At 51.7% G+C, this 20166-nt stretch overlaps 1 long non-coding RNA gene and 1 pseudogene across 1 annotated transcript in view; one reads left to right on the forward strand and one right to left on the reverse strand.

Annotated features, from left to right (window-relative positions):
- Positions 1 to 6193, reverse strand: part of LOC106840205 (uncharacterized) — a 42848-nt gene extending 36655 nt beyond the window's left edge. Inside the window, exon 1 of the long non-coding RNA XR_006522193.2 lies at positions 5796 to 6193. This is a non-coding gene — a long non-coding RNA (uncharacterized lncRNA). The remainder of the gene's footprint in view (positions 1 to 5795) is intronic.
- Positions 6194 to 7218: 1025 nt separating this feature from the next.
- On the forward strand, positions 7219 to 12800 carry LOC106840218 (tubulin alpha-1C chain-like; annotated as a pseudogene).
- Positions 12801 to 20166: the final 7366 nt, after the last annotated feature.

The raw sequence follows: 20166 nt of genomic DNA on the forward strand, positions 1-20166 counted from the left end.
ACATGACTGAAGAATTACTGAACCAGGACCGGTAAGATGATGGAGGCCTTGGGAAGTGGGCTGAGTGTTATGGGCTACTGTTTTGGGGGCATTTGCCAAACTTGGAGGAGGCAGGTCAGAAAGCGGCTGATGGGTGATGTTGACAGCCTTCCAGAAGTAGGGGACAGGGCCTGTCAAAGGATCGTGGGCCTGATGCGTGTCCCTCACTTTGGGTTGAGGCCCTCAGTCCTTTGCACCCCAGGATCAGGGATGAACTAGAAGTAGGAAAGTAGGAAAGCCTCTCAGGATTGCAGCTCAGCTTCCAGTGCTCTCAATCCTTGAAATTAGCTGACGGTCATCCCAAAGTGGTAGTTTCCCCAACCTCTTGGCATAAGCAAACAAAAACCCTTTCTAGAGGAAGATACCATCAGCCTAAATTTTGAGTTGTTTTTACAAACAATTTTGCTAAGTTGATATCCTGAATACAACAGAATGTAACCAAGCATATGAGACAAGATGACAAGAAAACTAGTAAAACTATAGTGGACACGTGCCCAGAGAGGCTGGAGACACTGGGGCTATCAGACAGAGCCTGTGAAATAACTGCTTGGTCTCTTCAAGGAGATGTACAAGTTCGGGGAAATTCAGCAGATACTTGGACATGTGAAAAACCAAGTGGACTCTAGAATTTTAAAAAAAACCAATCACCAAAATTAAGAATTCAGGAAGGTTTTTAACAGCAGATTAGACACAGCTGAAGAGAGAACTAGACAACTGGGAGCTAGGGATAACTTTAACAGTAGACTTGCAAGACCACCACACAAAACCTTACACAACATTACTGAGAGAAATACAAAAAGCAAACAAATTTATGGGGCCAGAAAACTACAGCTCACAGGACAAATCCATTCAAGCCAGCATCCAATTTGTTGAGATTCAGCAGCCTTCGAGTTAAGAATGGTTTTTACCTTTTTAAATGGTTATATAAGTATCTACATAGTATTGTCTCTTAGCCCACAAACTAAAATATTTATTATCTGGCCCTTTAATAAAAAAGTTTAGGGGCTGGCTCTGTGGCCTAGTGGTTAAGTTCAGTGCACTCCACTTCAGTGGCCTGAGTTTGTGGGTTCGGATCCCTGGCATGGACCTACACCACTCGTCAGCCATGCAGTGGCGGGGATGCACATATAAAGTGGTGGGAGGTTGGCACAGATGCTAGTTCAGGGTCAATCTGCCTCAAGCAAAAGAAAAAAAAGTTTGCCAACTCCTAATATTGTAAAGGTGTCAACTTTTCCCCAAACTGATGTATAACTTTAATAAAATCCCAATCAAAAACCCAACAGTTTTTTTGTGAAATTCAATAAACCGATTCTAAAAGTTATATGAAAATGCAAAAGACTGAGAATAGCAAAGACAGTCATGGAGAAAAACAAGATGAGAGAACTTCTCTATTGGATAGACATTGTCGTTTGTCACGAGAACAGACGAATAGATAGAACAAAATAGCTCAGAAACAGACCCATGCATATGGATACTTGATTTATGCCAAAGGCGAGGGTAACGATTTGGACAGGGCATGAGGAGAGCTGCAGTGTGGTAATGTTTTTTTTTTTTCTAATCTAGGTAGTGGTTATGTAATAAATTGTTAAGCTGTACATCTTTGGTGCATTTTTCTGAATATATATTTTCATAATAAAACAGTCTTTAAAAGAATGTAACCAACGGTCCTGTACAAAGCCCAGTTTACTAAACATCAGTTCTTCCCTTCAGTTGGATGACATTTCTTTTATAATATCTCATTTGAAAATTAAACCCTTGACTACTTCCTCACCTCTCAGGAAGGTAAATTCCATAAGCGTAGGGACCAAAACTCCTGTTTACTATTATACCCTTGGTGCTTGGCCCACTGTCTGCCACATTTTAATAGTCTGATAAATAATTGTTAAAGGAATTTAAAATAAACTCCAGTGAAAGCTATATCATTTTAATGGGACTAATTTAAAGTAGTTCATGCAGTTTTTTTTAATGGAGGGTAGAGTGAGCAATATTTCTGATGCAGAAATAGTGGGTTAGAAATTAGGTATGGCACTTTTTTCCAATGCCTTTTGACAAAGACAGTGAAAACAGATGTGGTACACAGACTCATGCAGAGAGTACGTCAGTGTGGCCATTACCGTGGCTAAGTCTTCAGAGGGTAAGAAGATGAAGGTGTTAACTTCAGCAGTGCCAATTTTTCAGTTGTAACCAAGGTTTTCTTTTGTTTGGGAGAACTGAATTCTGGAATATGTGTCTGACTGTCAGAATGTAGGGTTGTGGCAGAAGTGTCCACCAAATTCACTTCAAGTCTTTTGAAAATTTGAATGCATTTTGCCTCATATAGAAACAATGTTATCCATGATGAGTAGTTTGTAGCCTATGACACAAAACTAAGTGTACCCAAAGCATAACATTATAATAAATGATTCTCATTTTGGATGCCAGGAACAAGTCCTCTGCTACAATTAGAACAGGGTCACTCTCCAGATCTGGTGACCCCAGACAGATTCTATTTCAGATTGGGGCCAGGATGAACTGTGACCTGGGGAAACGAGTGAGGAGATAGAATGTGGGCAGGGGAGACTTGTGGCCCTAAGGAGGTAAGGGGAGAGTGATAACTCCCACGGGCTTATACATTTAACCCCCCTTGGTCCTGAATGGCCTCTATGAGACATGAAATAGGGATTGGGTGGAAATGGGGGTTTCATCCTAGGGAGCAGTTGCCCCAGTCAAAGGGGAGGTGAATTTCAAGACAAGACAATACGGAAAGAGAGTGAGTTCATGAAGTCACCCTACTTGGGCAACTAAACTAAGATGACCATCAGTTGTAAGTAATTCAGTCAACTGAAAGCCAGCTGCTGCCTGTACAGTCTTGGCACTGGCTCAAGAATGAATAGCCAGGCACAGCCCTGATGTCTCCCTATTTAACCTGATTCTCCACCACTGAATGAACAGGATATTCTTGTTCCCACAAAGCCTCTCCATCTCCTTTTGCCCCTCCCTTGCCCAGACTCCCTGTGGTTGTCATTCAGTTCAGTGTCATTTAACTGCCGTGCAGTGGGGAGGCTGGGGAGAGAGCACGTATACGAAAGGAGACAGGCTTATCAGGATTCTTTAGATTGCTTGAAAACTAGAGTTGCCCATGGGCCTTTCCCTCTGAACCGTGGAATATTTAAAATTCCTGAAGAGTTGTATGAAAATGGTGTGTCTGCAATGGCACTGAAGTAGAGATCAGTGGGGTGATATAGAGAAAAGGAGGAGGAAAAGTTAGAGACAAAAATCTCAACTTGGGAACCAGCCCTGATGGCCTAGTCGTTAAAGTTCGGCGCTCTCACCACTTCGTGGCATGGGTTCGTTTCTTGGTTGTCAAAAGACACCACCCGTCTGTCAGGTGCTAGGCTGTCGCAGCGGCTCACACAGAACTAGAAGGACTTACAACTAGAATATACAACCATGCTCTGGGACTTTGGGGAGGGGGAAAAATCTACATCTAAATCTAAGCAGTCTAGATCATAGAAATCTACCTTGTAACAGGACTAATTTTAATTGGTGTGAGGTAAAGAAGCATAGTGTCAAGAAGGGGTTTGTGTAATTTCCACAAATAAGACTGAAGATGTCACTGTTCCAAACGTGTTCATAACCCCCCTGGGTTAGAGGCGACTCTATTCAGTAGAGGGATGGAAGGACGTTTTTAACTGTCAGAGTCTGCCTACCAGAAGGTAGAATGAATGCCTAGAAAGGTGAGCAAGGGAGAGACGATGGTGTTGAATTTATGACTTTTGAGTTTATGGCCACGTAGCTTCATTTTAATCGCTGATATGCCCACCTTCGGCAGGATCTAACATTTGAGTTGTTTTGCTTGGGGCAGTGACAGACAATGAATAACCATGTCTTAGCTTTGTATAGACAAGAGTTTTCAAAGTACTTACTTGAATGTTCACCCACACATTCTCACCTTATCCCTAGACCAGAGGCATCCCCATAAAACCCAAGAGTTGAGACCAAAGAACACTTTTCAGAATTTGAAGTTAACCTTTGCACCCTGGACTTAAACTACCCGAGCCACCAGAACAAGCATTTAGTTTCAAAATGTTCCAGGATTCTTTAGAATAACATGTCTAGAGTCTTGTGGAAAAACAGTTGCAGAAATCCAGGGGCCAGCTGGTCTGATGTCACACTGGCAAGTGACACAGTAACTTTGAGTCTTCCTGGGTTCTGTCAGCAGAAGGTCATTACAGGGGCTGGCCCCGTGGCCAAGTAGTTCAGCTCGCGTGCTCCACTTTGGTGGCCCAGGGTTTCACCGGTGCGGATCCTGGGTGCGGACATGGCACCACCACTCCACAGGCCATGCTGAGGCGGCATCCCATACAGCACAACCAGAGGGACCTACAACTAGAGTATACAACTACGTACTGGGGGGCTTTGGGGAGAAGAAGAAGAAGAAAAAAAAAAGGAAGATTGGCAACAGATGTTAGCTCAGGTGCCAATCTTTTTTTTTTTTTTTTAAAGATTTTATTTTTCCTTTTTCTCCCCAAAGCCCCCTAGTACACAGCTGTATATTCTTCGTTGTGGATCCTTCTAGTTGTGGTATGTGGGACGCTGCCTCAGCATGGCTTGATGAGCAGTGCCATGTCCATGCCCAGGATTCGAACCAACGAAACACTGGGCCGCCTGCAGCGGAGCATGGGAACTTAACCACTCGGCCACGGGGCCAGCACCCCTTTTTTTGTTGTTTGTTTGGGGTTTTTTTGCTTTTGTTTTTTTTTTTTGAGGAAGATAGCCCTCAGCTAACTACTGCCAGTCCTCCTCTTTTTGCTGAGGAAGCCTGGCTCTGAGCTAACATCCGTGCCCTTCTTCCTCTACTTTATATGTGGGACACCTACCACAGCATGGCTGCCAAGCGGTGCCATGTCCGCACCCGGGATCCGAACCAGCAAACCCCGGGCCGCCGAGAAGCGGAACGTGCGAACTTAACCGCTATGCCACTGGGCCGGCCCCTCAGGTGCCAATCTTTGAAAAAAAAAAAAAAGAAGAAGAAGAAAGTCACCACAGCTGCAGACTTTCCTAAGGCAACAATTCAAGTCTCCAAGTCTGACCCACATAAACTGGGTGCAGACATCTTTCCCCTGGGAAGTGAGACTAGGAAGTGACAGATGCTTTGGGTACCTCTGGAATGTGCTGAGCAAATATTAAGGGTAATCTTTGTGGGGTATGCAATCATTTGATAAAACCCAACGCCAGGGCCTGCCTGGTGGTGTAGTGGTTCAGTGTGAACGGTCTGCTTTGGCTGCCCAGGATTCGGGGGTTCAGATCCCAGGCGTGGACCTACACACCACTCATCAAGCATGCTGTGGCAGTGGCCCACATACAAAATAGAGGAAGACTGGCACAGATGATAGCTCAGGGACAATCTTCCTCCCCCAAAAAATTTTAAAAAACTAAAACCAAAAAAAACCCACAAACACCAATTAACCCTCCCAAACTAGGAAATGGGCTAATTTGTTACACTTAGTTTCATAGAAGTAAAACCTCATCTCAGACAGCTAACAAACAGCCTGGGGAGAGGGCAAATGTGTGCATGCCCTTTAGCATGGAAAAACATAAGCCACCACTGGAAAAAAATATATACACAAGTAACATGTACATACTGCCTAAAATGCTACTGTGATCACATCACTGCTGGGACAAAAACCCTCAAGGACGCCCTGCACAGCCAGCGGAATTACCTGCAAACTCTTCAGAGTAACATTCAAGGCCCCACGCTGCTTCCCCATCCTCACCCCACAAGTCGTCTCCAACCTGCGTCAGCCAGCCTGGGCCCCGGCTCTTGCGGCAATCTGCCACCCGAACTGGATGTGCTGCCCCAGGCAGAGCGGGGGTAGACTCAGTCGGCCGCACCTGCAGCGCCTCGCCCATTTCGTCCCGGCCCTGGCTCTCCTCACAGCATCCTTCCTTCTCAGGCGCTTGCCGAGCTCCTCTGCGCCGCCCACCCGGGTTTACGCACTTTCGAACCAAGTCCGTGGTGTTGCGGGTGTAGAGACCTAAGACAAATGGTGTCTCCCCAAAACCTTCAGCCTCTCAGAGGCAGCACGCGCCCCGACAGAGTAGAAGACGGCCTGGCGGGCGGGGAGGACCCGCGTCCCCGAGGCTTTCGCCCGGGGTGGTATTACCAACTCCCCACAGCCAGGCCGCCCAGCGCGGGGCGGGGAGGGGCTCGGGGGGCCTGGACCAGTGAGAGGACGCGGAGGGCGGTCCCTCGGCCGGGCCCAGAGGGAGCCCCGCTGGGAGGCGTGGCCAGCAGCTCGGCGGGTATACTGCCCGCATCAGCAGCCGGCTCCGGGAGGGCTGGTGTTGCGGGAGGCCTTCCACCTGTCGGAGCGGCCATGGTGAGGTGGCGCTGGGGGCCCGAGGAGCCCACGGAGAGGGGGCTGCGCGGAAGGGCCGGGGGCGCGCAAGCACTGCTTTCCTGCGCCCCTTCTCTGCGAGAGGCGGGTGTGAGGTCGAATACTTCCGAGCTCCTGGCAGCGCGCGCTGGACAGAGGGACACACTGGACAGAGGTGCGCGCTGGACAGAGGGGCACACTGGACAGAGGCGCGCGCTAGACAGAGGCGCACACTGGACAGAGGGACACACTGGACAGAGGCGCACACTGGACAGAGGCGCTCGCTGGACAGAGGGGCACACTGGACAGAGGGGCACACTGGACAGAGGCGCACACTGGACAGAGGCGCTCGCTGGACAGAGGGGCACACTGGACAGAGGGGCACACTGGACAGAGGCGCACACTGGACAGAGGCGCTCGCTGGACAGAGGCATGTGGGGCACGGTCGGGGCGGCCGAGCCTCAGCCCAGCTGGGGAGAGCCCTGCGTCCGGGACCAAGAGGCGCCCACGCAGGACGCGGCACCTGGGACGGTTAGGAAATCAGGCAGGTTTCTCCACTTGGTTGGTTTTCTCTGGTTCCTGCCCCCGAAGACCTAGGCTTAGCCCACTTTGTTCTCAAGCCCTGAATAAATGAAAAGACACTAAGAGCCTGGAGGTAGTTTGGCTTAAAGTGTGGTAAGGCCTGGAAGGGGAACCCAGTCCTCTGGGTTTCAGTCCAGGTCACGCTTGCACTGCTAGGCTTCAGCCTCCAAGGAGGAAGGATAAAGGGGTGCTCCCAGGGAAGGTTCTTCTAGCCCCCACCTCCCTCCTCACACCAGTCCCTGCTCTGCTTCTGCCAACAGCGTGAGTGTCTTTCCATCCACGTGGGCCAGGCTGGGGCGCAGATGGGCAATGCCTGCTGGGAGCTCTACTGCCTGGAGCACAGCATCCAGCCGGATGGCACCATGCTCAGTGGCCAGGCGCTGGGGGGCAGTGAGGACAACTTCAGCACCTTTTTTAGTGAAACATGGGCTGGCGAGTGTGTTCCCCGGGCTGTCTTTGTAGACTTGGAGCCAACTGCGATAGGTGAGTGGGTGGTGGTGGGGTTCCCTACCCCCAGCCCCAAAGTCAGTGGGAAGCTCTGCTTAGGGAAAGAGCTCCTGGAATGTGGGCAATCCCCTGCTAGAAACAACCCTGCCAACTGTGGCTTTTGTCCAGACTCTCTTCAAGGGGAGGCCCTGGGGTCTTCCTGTGCTGAGGGGGAGATCAGTCAAACAACTCTGCCCAGAAACTGCCAGATTTTTGAGTCAGGCGTCAGACCTGGAATGAAAGACTGCAGAAAAGAGCGGATATAAAAGCAAAAACTTTAAACTTCCTTTTCCCTATCCTCAGACTCTTGAGGAAAACGTTACCTAAGGAACTGGGGCCCCCAGCTCAGCCTTACCTGCAGTGGGCCCCCTGAGAGGATGTTGACTTGTGTCAACCTGGCTGGTGCTGGCTCCCAGGGTGGGTGAAGGTGGGGGGGACCTCTCTGCTTCCAAATCTCCTCAGTTTCCTGTTCCTGAAAACTTTACACGCGCCCCCCCCCCCATCTTTTGAGGACATTGTTGTAGCTGTGGACGAGCGTTTTCTACATTAGTGAATGTTCTGATCCCAATGAAAAGTCAGGTGAGATTCCCACAAACACCTCTCAGCTTCTCACCAAGCAGAGCGAAGTGGCTACGGTAAGAGGAAAGGAAAGGACTACTAAAGGGCCCCTGGCTTCCCCACCCAGGCCCGGTTAGGACTGGGCTTCAGACGGCGCCTCTGGAATGCAGGGCCCCCTCAGCCCTGTGTGCGCTTCCACCCAGGGGTGCTTAGCAGCCTAGGTCCTGGCACCTGCGTCTTCGTGGGGACGAGATCAGCGTCTCACCTTTGCCCTCTTTCTTCCCCTCGAGATGCCGTGAGAACTGGTACTCACAGGCGGCTCTTCCACCCGGAGCAGCTGATATCTGGCAAGGAAGATGCTGCCAACAACTATGCCCGAGGCCACTACCCTGTGGGGAAGGAGATCATTGACATGGTGCTGGAGCAAGTCCGAACACTGGTGAGTGGACGAGTGTCCTCAGTGCCTGCAGGAGATCAGTGCGTCCTTGACCTCCTTCCCTGGCCTGGGAGGCTGGACCTTCGTGGAGGAAAGGGAAACCGAAAGCCTGTGGCTGAGGCCGGGGCTGATGGTGTCCCCGGGGTTCCTCCGGCCTGTCTGTCCACCAGGCTTCCTCTAGGGGGAGCTGTGTGTCCTGGGGGTGGGTCTAGGGTTAGAAGCCTAACTAACCTGCTCTGAGTCTGCCCTGAGTCTGTGAACTTGGCCTTCTCCCTGCTGGGTCCTCACTGTGCTGGGCCTGCTAGTCTGAGCCAAGCCTCCTCTGAGCCTTGGTCCATCTCCAGCCCCAGCAGGTGGGAGGAAGCTGCCTCTGCGACTCCAGGCTCCTATAGCTCTTAGGCTCCAGTGGGAGAGGCTCCTGCATAGCCCAGTTTCCCCATCCCTTGCCTGAGGCGCTGAGAACCAGGAGGGAGGCCAGCGAGGAGCAGCCAGCACTTGGGCACTGGTGCTCTAGAGGGAGTGTGCAGACGTACTCTCTGCTGCTCAGTGGAGACCAAGGACTTGCGAGTGACCTGAGGAACGAACAGGAGTCTGCGAAAAGAAAACAAAGCACCCCTAGGCTTAGACTTTCTTTCTTTCTTTCTTTCTTTTAATGCTTTTTGGTGAGGAAGATTGGTCCTGAGCTAACATCTGTTGCCAGCCTTCTTTCTTTTTCCCCTCCTCAAAGCCCCAGAGCACAGCTGTGTATCCTAGTTGTAGGTCATTCTAGTCCTTCTGTGTGGGACGCTGCCACAGCACGGCTTGATGAGCGACGCGTAGATCCGTGCCCAGGATCTGAACCAGTGAACCCGTGGCCGCTGAAGCAGAGAGCACGAACTTAATCACTCTGCCATGGGGCTGGCCCATTAGACTTTCTTAATAGGAGGTTTTGGGGTTTTTTTAGTTATCAATTTGCATAAAGCCTGCTTTGCTTTTTTAAAAATTTATTTTTGAGATATTGACAGGCAACATTCTATTAGTTGCAGGTGTACAATGTCATGATTCGGTACATGTATATATTGCGGATGAGTGGAAAACTTTCGTATGGTCCCTACCATGTGTCTGGCATAGAAGGATGCTTTTCTAGTCCAAGGAACAGCTACGTCAGAGTCACCGAGGGTGCTTGTGAAACCTGCAGTTCCTGGATTCCAGTCCGAGCTAGGGCCTCGGAATCTGTGTATTCAGCAGGGTACCATCACCACTGCTGCCCCCACTCCACTCTCCTGCAACTGGGGGCAAAGCTGCAAAACTGAGAGGGCCCCAATCTCTGACTATGAATCCTCCGTCCCACCTGACCCTCATCTCCCTGCCTCCCACCCCCCTTCACAGACTCGGCGCTGCCCTTCTGGGTCATCTTTCTCCCAAGAACAACAAGCCCTTGTAGGTATTGTCTTCTCGCCTCTATGGAGGTGCAGCAGAGGAGCATGAGAACTTTCCGCAGTGATGGAAATGTCTGTATCTTGATTGGTTTGGTGGCTTTATAGGTACATACACTTACCATTCATTGTACCTGCAATAAAATGTATGCACTTAAGCATAAATCATGCTTCAAAGGGTTTTTGTAAATACAGGAGTGAATACAGCTGTACTTAGGTTACAGTAGCTTCCAGACAGACAAGCGTTGTCGGGAGAGGAGGGCCGGGCAGGTGATATGCCATCCGCATCCTTAGCAGTGTCGTCTCCTACCCCAGGCAGACCAGTGCACCGGGCTGCAGGGCTTCCTCATCTTCAACAGCGCCGGGGGTGGCACCGGCTCCAGCTTCACCTCCCCGCTCACGGAGCGGCTTTCTGTTGAATATGGCAAGAAGTCCAAATTGCAGTTTCCTATCTACCCAGCCCCCCCGAGTGTCCACAGCGGTTGGAGAGCCCTACAACTCTCTCCTGACCACCCACGCCACCATGGAGCACTTGAACTCTGTCTTCATAGTGGACAATGAGGCCATCTATGATATCTGCTGCCACAACCTGGACGTCAAGCGCCCGAACAACACCAACCTCACCGGCTCATCAGCCAGATTGTGTCCTCCATCACCGTCTCCCTGCGTTTTCACGGGGCCCTCAACGTGGACCTCACTGAGTTCCAGACCGATCTGGTGCCCTTCCCTCGTGTCCACTTTCCCTTGGTGACCTACGCACCGGTCATCTCAGCCGAGAAGGCCTGCCGCGAGCAACATTCAGTGACGGAGATCACCAACACCTGCTTTGAACCCAGCAATCAGATGGTCAAGTGTGACCTCGCTGTGGCAGGTACATGGCCTGCTGCCTGCTCTACCATGGCAATGTGGTGCCCAAGGACATGAATGCCGCCATTACCGCCATCAAGACCAAGCACACCGTCCAGTTTGTGAACTGGTGTCCCACAGGTTTCAAGGCAAGTTGGGGGTAGAGGGAGGATTAGCATGTGGCCTGTGTACCCACTGGGAGGAGAGATTCCTGTGGAGCTTCAGGCATGAAAGAAAGTGTGCTCGGGCTGGGGCAAGTCGGGCCCTTCACAGTGTTCAAGACTGTCTTCAACTTATAGGTCTCAACCTGTCTAGACCCCAGGCCTTTGGCCTGTGAGCCAGGGTCGAGTCTGTTGGAAAGCTTTCCTTGGTGAAAGGAAGAGCGTGTTTTGTCTCTTAGCCTGGCAAATAGGCATTTCCTCTGCTTCTGGTCATTTGGGGGCCTTGCCCTCATCATTCACATGTGCAGGACAAACCCACTTATTATGGCTCCTGCCCAGCAGGAAGTGCTTTTGGAAGCACAGGAAGGCCTACATTCAAATACTGAGCAAGACACGGCTCAGAAAGAAGGGCTGTGAATGCAGCTCTTCCTTTAGAAGTCAAGGGGAAGAGCTTGTTGAAGCCCCATCCCCTTTTCAGTTCACATCCCAGAGGGTCCTGGGCAGACGACCTCGTTTAAGTTTTATGGCTTTTGTTCCAGGGTGAGACTGGAAAGATTAAAGGTGACAGACGTGGCATTTAAAGAAACACATACAGCTCTCCTGTTACATACAGCCCTGTGACACTGCGTGGACAGGACCTCAACGGGAGGGGAGGCAGGGCCCCTGGCCACAAGATATTAGCCACTTGCTAGTAGTGGCGAGTTGTCCTGTAGCCCAGAACCAAACACGGGTCGGATGTGTGGGAGGCTCCATGTTAGGAAAGGTTTAGCTGCTCAAAGGAAGAGCAGGCTGCCTTCAGGAAGTGTTAAGGGGAAGGTGACTATTTTTTTCTTAAACGCTGAATGTGAAACGTATTTATGTATTCTGAATAGAGCGAAATTTAAAGTAGGTTAAGTTTAGATCCAATTGGATACTTTCACAAGGTTTTATACTTTTTAAACTATTAATGTTCTAAACTACAGGAAAGTGGGGAGACTAGTACAATTGTTTGACACCACAAACCCACTGCCGGGAGTCAACATCAAACTCTGTTTCCTTTATTTTTGCTTGACTGACCCATTTGAGCTCACTTATAGCTATTATATAACACAGAAATCCATTTTTGTGCCTAGCAGAATGAATAACTTCCCCAAAATAAGAGTACCTAGTAGTATTCAAACTTTCCCAGTTGCAACAAATGTTTTTTATAGTCAGTTTTTCAAAATCAGGGTATAATCAAGGATGAGGCGTTATATTTGTCTCTTACATCTTTTAATGTAAAACCATTCACCCTTTTGCTGGATTGTGACTTTGAAGGGACTAGTCTCATTGTGTTGACTGTCCCACATCCCGGATGGGTCTGTTTCCTTGTGGTGACCTCGTTCCTCCATCCCCGTGTTTCTGGCAGACTGGCAAGTGTCAAACACAGGCCATGCCCCTCACCAGTTATGGGGAGCCTCGTGCAGACCCTTCCAGGGAGCACAGGACCGGCTGCTTACATTACTTGCTGTTGCTTCTTAGGTTGGCATCAACTCCCGGCCCCCACAGTGGTGCCTGGGGGAGACCTGGCCGAGGGGCGGCAGGTGGTCTGCATGCTGAGTAGCTCAACAGCCGTCGCCGAGGCCTGGGCCCGCCTCCACCACAAGTTCAACCTCATGTACGCCAAGCGGGCGTTCGTTCACTGGTATGTGGGTGAGGGCATGGAGGAGGCGGAGTTCTCCGAGGCCCGAGAGGACCTGGCTGTTTTGGAAAAGGATTATGAAGAAGTGGATGCAGAGTGTTTACATGGTGAGGACGAGAGTGAGGAGTTCTAGGGGTTCCTGGAACCGGCCCCACCCAATCTCTCACCCCAGTTTTGTATTTCTCATTCCACTGTTTCCCTGACCCTGCAAATACAAGTGGTTTTGCAAGTGACGTGGAGCCCAGACCAGGCAGTGGGCCTTCTCCAACCTTGCCAACTTTCTAGTCGTTCTTCTAAGTTCAGGGCTGGGGTGGCCTCCTCCAGTGATTCCCGCAGGGGATGAGGGGTTGACATGGCTATCTTGTGTGAGCAGATCACCCTGACAACCATTCAGGGGCTTGGGACCTGGGCTGAGGGGCTCTGAATTCATGTGGAGTTCCCTATGGACCCCCTTATCACCAGCCCGTCTCCAGAACAGGCAGCCCTCCTAGTGGTCCTGTGAAAGCTTCGGGAAGTTTCTCTGCCCCTAACATTCTGGGAAGAAACCCTGTCTCAGTTTCCATGCCAGGGCAGCATCAGGCACTTTTACCTGTCCCCCCTCCTCACGGCCAACAGAGGGCAGTGCATGTTGAAACCGCGTGAATTCACAGGCCAGGTAGCTGCTGCCATCTCACAACTGAGGGCTCTACCCGGAGGCCTTATAAAGGCACAGGGTCCCAGAACATGGATTGCAAAAGACAGGGGTCTTTAGCCTGGGGCTATGAACATCTGAAATAGTTTTTAAAGTGCCTATGAGCCTTTTAGGCAAGAAGATCTGTATCTTTTATTCTCAAAGGCGTCCCTGATGAGAAAGGAACCATTGTGCTAGGATCTGGCCACACCTGGTCATAGATAAGTGTAGTAGCCAGTGAAAGGGCTGAACTGGATGCCCCTTCTGGCACCGCCCAGTCCAAGGAGGCTCCTCCTCCAGGTGCTTGAAAAGCCCCCTCATGGGGGCCAGCCCGTGGCCGAGTGGTTAAGTTCGCAAACTCTTCTTCGGCGGCCTGGGGTTTCGCCAGTTCGGATCCTGGGTGCGGACACGGCACCGCTCAAGCCATGCTGAGGCTGCATCCCATGTGCCACAACTAGAAGGACCCACCACTAAAAAAAATATGCAACTATGTACCAGGGGGCTTTGGAGGGAAAAAGGAAAAAATAAAATCTTTAAAAGAAAAAAAAAAAAAGAAACCCCCCTCGGCCGGGTGGGAGTGGGAGGCATGTGCTCTCTGAAGAGGTGAGAGAGCTTTATGGTCAGGCCTTGCCCCTAGCAAGACCCTTGAGCAGAACCCAGCCCAGCACCTCGTCCCCCACCCGAGGGCAGGCCCTCTGCTCTTTTTTAAGCACCAGTGAAACTTGGGGCTGCCTGGAAATGTCACCAACAGCCTTGCTTTGGGTTCAGAGGACTAGTTATTAGTGTAAACCCAGGAACCGATCCCCAGTATCTGTGAGCCCTGCTTGATGGGTCCCTGGGAGACATTTGCTTACAACACGGTGCCCAGGCCCACAGACTTTGACCCTGCTGTGGAGCCACCTGCACTTAATGGGCTGTGGGCCTGTGCCGTGTCAATCCCCAGGTGACGGGTCTCTCTCTGCTTTCCTGTCTTCCTCTACCATTACAATTCTTTTTTTTTTAAATTTTTTTTTTAAGATTTTGTTTTTCCTTTTTCTCCCCAAAGTCCCCCAGTACATAGTTGTGTAATTTCAGTTGTGGGTCCTTCCAGTTGTGGCATGTGGGACACCACCTCAGTGTGACCCAATGAGCAGTACCATGTCCATGCCCAGGATTTGAACCAGCGAAACCCTGGGCTACCGCAGTGGAGCACACGAACTTAACCACTTGGCCATGGGGCCGGCCCCTCTTTTTTTTTTCTTTAAAGATTGGCACCTGAGCTAACAACCGTTGCCAAATCTGTTTTTTTTTTCCTTTTTCTCCCCAAATCCTGCCAGTACATAGTTGTATATTTTTTGTTTTCGGTCCTACTAGTTGTGGTATGTGAGACACCGCCTCAACGAGGCCTGACTAGCGGTGCCATGTCCACGCCCAGGATCCAAACCAGCAAAACCCTGGGGTGCTGAAACGGAGTGTGCGAACTTAACCACTCGGCCATGGGGCCGGCCCCCCCATCCAATTCTGAGCAGAGAGGTCTGACAGTCCAGCTTGGCTTCCTCTCTCTTCCCTCAGCCCTTATAGTCCCAAGAAGACAGGCCCTCAGCCTTCCTTATTGGTTTGTCTTCATTCCTTAGAAGCCGAGCTCTGACACCGGTGTGTGTCAGACACCTGCACCCCTTTCTTCCATCTTAAGCAACACAAGTCTCCCTTGTTAGAGCTGTTGACTTTCTACCTCAGAGTCTTGTTCTCCAAAGCTGTTCCTGGCTCCTCTAGCACTCAGTTTAGAGGGCAGTGAAGGCAGAGTAGGCAAGGAAGGAGGTTAGGAAACTGCCCAGGGCCTACTCGAGGATGCGGATCTGATGGTGTTCAGCAAGTGCGTCTAGCCTGCTCTGCTGGTATCGTCACCAGAAGCCAGTACTGACGCTGTCTTTCCTCTCTTCCTCTCTCTGCTTTCTCCCTTGCTGGACACGTGGATTTGTACATATTAGCAGCTCTTCCTCTGTTAGTTCTAGCCACAGGTTGGAGAGACCACCCCTCCCCCTGCAGGCGCCCAGACGGCGGGAAAGCAAATGGCCACTGAGGGTTGGACACCTGTGATTAGAAACCAAGCAGGGTGACTCAGTCACAATGGGTGGAGCAAGCGAGATAATTTATTGGGGTAAACGCACAGCTGCCATTACCTTCTCTCGTGGCCCCAAACTGGAATAGATGTAGGTCATATTCTCTTTTCCCACCCCTCATCCTCTTTTTCTTTCTTTCTTTCTTTCCTTTTTTTTTTTTTTGAGGAACATTAGCCCTGAGCTAACATCTGCTGCCAATCCTCCTCTTTTTGCTGAGGAAGACTGGCCCTGAGCTAACATCTGTGCCCATCTTCCTCTACTTTATATGTGGGATGCCTACCGCAGCATGGTTTGCCAAGCAGTGCCGGGTCTGCACCCGGGATCAGAACTGGCGACCCGTGGGCTGCCGAAGGGGGACTTAACCACTGTGCCACCAGGCCGACCCCTCTTTCTTTTTCTTGTGCTTGAGGATGAATGGCCCTGAGCTAACATCTATGCCAATCTTCCTCTAATTTGTATGTGGGTCACTGCCACAGCATGGCTGATGAGTGGTGTAGGTCCACGCCTGGGATCCAAACCCAAAAACCCAGGCTGCCAAAGTGGAGTGCGCCAAACTTAACCACTACGCTACGGGGCCAGCCACCACCCGCCCCCACCCCCCCCCCCCCGTTTTTTGGTATTTTTGAAATAAGCAGGAAAAATCTTGGTTAAATCTGTGCCTGGAATCAATACCCCCAACACCCACCTCCAAGCCCCAGAAAGCGCCCAGTCCCTGGGTCCCCAGGGAGAATCTTTCACACTCTGGAGCCCTTGGTGGGGTGATTATGGAGAAAAAGAGTAATTCTCGCCCTGGGAGCCGTGGTCTGAAACTAGAGACACTTAGTCTTAACAAGTGCTCCACTTAAGCGTGAGCGTCGAGTGAGCATTCCTCTTTCTGGGCAGGGATTTCCTCGAAGATGTTGCTGGAGCTGCCCCTGATGGACTCTGCTCCTGGCCGCAGCCAGGTCTGAACCCAGATGACTTCCTGCAGGCACCACCACCTTCCATCGGTAGCTGGCCTAGCACCCAGGAGCCCTGTGGGAAGCTGGCTCCATGGGGTATTTGGAGAGCAAGGCGGTTATCCTGCTGGCCATCGGGACAGAAGACTGAAGGGAATTCACCTACGTAACAGGGAGGACTAGAGCACCTCCAAAGCGTTAGAGGTTGAACAAGAAAAACTTCCCACCCTCCAAGAATGTCCAGATGGGACGGGAGGCCTTGACTGTTTCTTTTTCTGTGGTGCAGATTTCCACGAAGGCCTGGTTTGAGGGCTGGTTCCTCACCTACACCCTGAGCTGTACCCGGGGTCCCCAAAGGCTTCTAGATTTGACTGCTGCAGGGTGTAGACTTGTTTGCTGGTGGATGTGTTAACAAGTGTCAAGGATGGGATCCTGGGTCTAACTGCTCCTTTGTGAAGATTTTCAACCAGTCCTCCTATTCACACTTCTTCCCTGCGGCCCCACCTTCAGAACTTCCTCAGCCTTTTGGAACCATGACGTGAGTCATCCTGCTTCTTGTGGGCGCTGGGTGTTGTGCACCAGTTCTCCCACCTACAGTGAGGGACCTGTCTACTGTCTCTCTTTCTGTCTCCCCTCTTCCTTAAAGCTCAGTGGAATCGGGATGAGAAATGCTCATGGCATGCCTAGAGGACACAGGAAGCCCCAGCCCAACCAAGGGAGGCTCCCGGGACGATTGGCACCTGAGCCAAAGCTGAAGATGGGCCAGGGGACAGGGCAGGGTGTTGGAGGCAGAGACTGGCAGAGGAAAAGGGATGGAAAACAGGAACACAGTATATTCAGGTGACTTTGAGTCATTTGTGCTGGAACTTGTGATGGAGAAGGGGAAGCTAGAGAAAAAGGTGCAGGGCTGATTGACCTTGGTTTTGCTTTTCTGTCTCACATATTTATTGAGCACCTCCTGTGTGCTGTGGGTTATTCTGGATGCTATAGGGACTATAGGGAACCAATGGGGAACAGAGGAGTTTGAACTTTCTCCTGTATAAAATCGTCAGTGGCTTTCAAGAGCCAGCATTCAGGGATAAGCTGTCCTTAAAGCAGTGGTTCTCACCTGGGGAGACGTTGGGAGATATTTCAGTTGTTACAACTGGAGGGGGGTTCTGGCACGTCATGGGAAGAGACCAGGGATGCTGCTCAACACCCTACAAAGCACAAGACGGACCCCCACAACAAGTATTATCCTGCCTCGAAATGTCAGCTGTGCTAAGAGCGGAAAACCCGTGCCTTGAAGGATGACTCGCCTGTTGCAGGAAGGGAGACTCCGAGCACAGTGTCTCCAAGCTCAGGAGGGGACAGAGGCAGTGCAGCAGTCACAGTGGTGACAAATGCTTCGACCAGAGCAGTGGGACAGGGAAGGGCAGCACTCAGTGGCCGGCTGACACGGCCCGTGGAGCGGAGACTTGCGGTGACCTCGGATCTCTGCCTCGGACCACCTGAGATGCTCTCCCTCCCGCGTTGTTCCATCTGCACTTGGGGACGAATTCAGCCTCAGACTTTGCATTAATCTTCCGGGCTGCCACAAGTACCACAGACTCAGAGCTTAAACAACAGAAGTCAATTTTCTCATAGTTCTGGGGGCGGGAAGTCCAAGGTCGAGGTGTCAGCAGCGTTGGTTTCTTCTGAGGCCGCTCTCCGTGCTCATAGATGGCCGTCTTCTTCCTGTGTCTTCACAGGATGACATATAGATGGTCTCTCTGAGCCTGTCCGTGTCCTCATTTCCTCTTCTAAGAAGGATGCCAGGCATATAGGACCTGTCCGTATGACCTTATTTTATCTTAATTACCTTTTTAAAGGTTGTGTCTCCAAATACAGTCACATTCTGAGGTACTAGGGGGTAGGACTTCAACAGACAAATTTTGTAGGGGCATAGTTCAGCCCCTAACAGGTATGTGGAGCCTGAGGCCTGGGCTGGCCGGAGCACGCTGGGCACTGGGGCTGCTGCTCTGGAACCTTGGAAGTCAGGACTCCTGTCACTGGTGTATGGCGGTGGCTAGAGCTGAGGGTCAGGTGGGGTCACCTGTGGAGAATATGAAAGGACAGAGGAGACACCTCAGAGAGTTCTGCTGTCCATGGAGCGGAGAGACCCCCCCCCCCAGCCCAAGAGACAAGAACCAGGGAGAGGACAGCCGTGGTGGGTGCGGGGTGGGTGTTTGGTGCTCAGTACTAGTCCAATGGGGTGGCGACAGCAGACAGACACTGGTACAGATACGTTTGTAGGCAGGAAGTTGGAATTCCTGGCTTCTATTTTTAAAGTAGAAGAATTCGTCTTTTATTAATTCACGTGAATGGCAGGAAAGGGGTTAGGCACCATCCAAGACTTCCAATCTGGGGGAACGGGAAGAAGTGTCTAAGGGTAGGGAGCCTGACAGGCACCCTTGGGGTCCCAGTGAATCGGAGAATGGTCGTCGGCCCACCAAGCAGCACGCACCGCCCCCCCCACGCTGGTCCCCAGGGCCTAGGACCCTCAACACAGCCACCACCAGGGTCCCCGGCATGAAGGCTGAACCCCACTGCCACCTGAGTCCACGCCTGCAAGGGGAGAAGCAGGGTAGGGAGAGGGAGAGACGTGAACAAACCAACATATACCGCGCTGCAGGAGGGCGGAAATGTGAGCGCAGTCCGGAAACGGCGGACAGTCTGGTGGGCTTCTGATGGAGACGGTGGGGAGCCGAGCAGGAGCAGACCCGGAAGGGAGGAGGCACAGGGCCAGCGTCCCAGCTTGGAACCACGCTGGCTTCCCCATGCTGGGGCTGAGGCGCCAGGCAGAGTGGGGAGAAAAGGGAAAGCTACACGGGAGCGGCTGTGTTCTCCCCGACCAACAGAGGGCCCCGAGAGAACGCCCTAGTGCGGGAAGGACCTAGTGCGTGAGCCTTCACAGCAGGGTCTGTGTTCTGGTCTCATCCCACATAGTGCTGGTCCCCAGTGCACACAGGGTACTGAGCTAGGTGGAAGGACTCAGGTGTGAGAAGGGAAGGCAGGGACTGGAGTGCCCAGTTATGGGCAGAGAAAGACGGTGACTGCCAAAGACCTCAGAAGTCCAGAGTTAAGGTTCCAGGGATGGTTATAGATGTCGGTGGTTCCTGTGTCCCTGGCACCTTCCTCCCCACTCCACAATGAGGTGGCTTGTTCTCATTGCCCAGGGAGAGAAGGAACAGAGTTAGAAACAAAATTGGTGACAGGGTTTGGGGCTAGACTCAAGCTGAGACTGCCTCTGGCCTTTCCTGGGGCCTTCTGGCCACCCTGAGGAGCAGGTGGGGGCTGCTGACACTGGCTTGCCATGGACTTGAACCCTGCTTAGAAGGACCTGGCAGGGCCAGGCTGAGGGGCAGTGTGGGATCCCTCATTGGCAGGAGGAACAAGGAAGCCTGCCATGGGCACCCACGTCCTCTCCCCTCCTCCGCTTGGTCTTTGGTCTTCGGGAAGGAAGACAATGCAGTGAGGCTGGCTGGAAAGAGGGATGACCCAGCTCTCACTTGGAAGTGATTCCCTCCTCTGGACGCTCTTCTGTACATTGAGGGTGTTAAGGACACTCCGCGTGTCTCTATGGACAAGGACACAGAACCCAGGCAACCAGGAAGAAATGGGGGGGTGCGGTCTGAGATGCAAGCACTTTTCCCACCCCCTTCTTGCTGATCAGGAGTCTGGTTCTTCCATCAAGTCTGAGCAGGCTTCCAGCCTGGCCCCAGCAGGCTCCTCGGAAGGGTGTGGCTTGCCTTTTCTGGGAGGGGCTGCTTTCAGGCTATAAGAAAGGCAGCAGGTGCGGGGGCGGCCCCATGGTGCAGTGGTTAAGTTCACATGTTCTGCTTCGGCGGCCCGGACTTCACCGGTCCAGATCCCAGGTGCCAACCTACACATGGCTT

The sequence above is a fragment of the Equus asinus genome, chromosome 30 (assembly GCF_041296235.1).
Source record: "Equus asinus isolate D_3611 breed Donkey chromosome 30, EquAss-T2T_v2, whole genome shotgun sequence".
Lineage (NCBI taxonomy): Eukaryota > Metazoa > Chordata > Mammalia > Perissodactyla > Equidae > Equus > Equus asinus.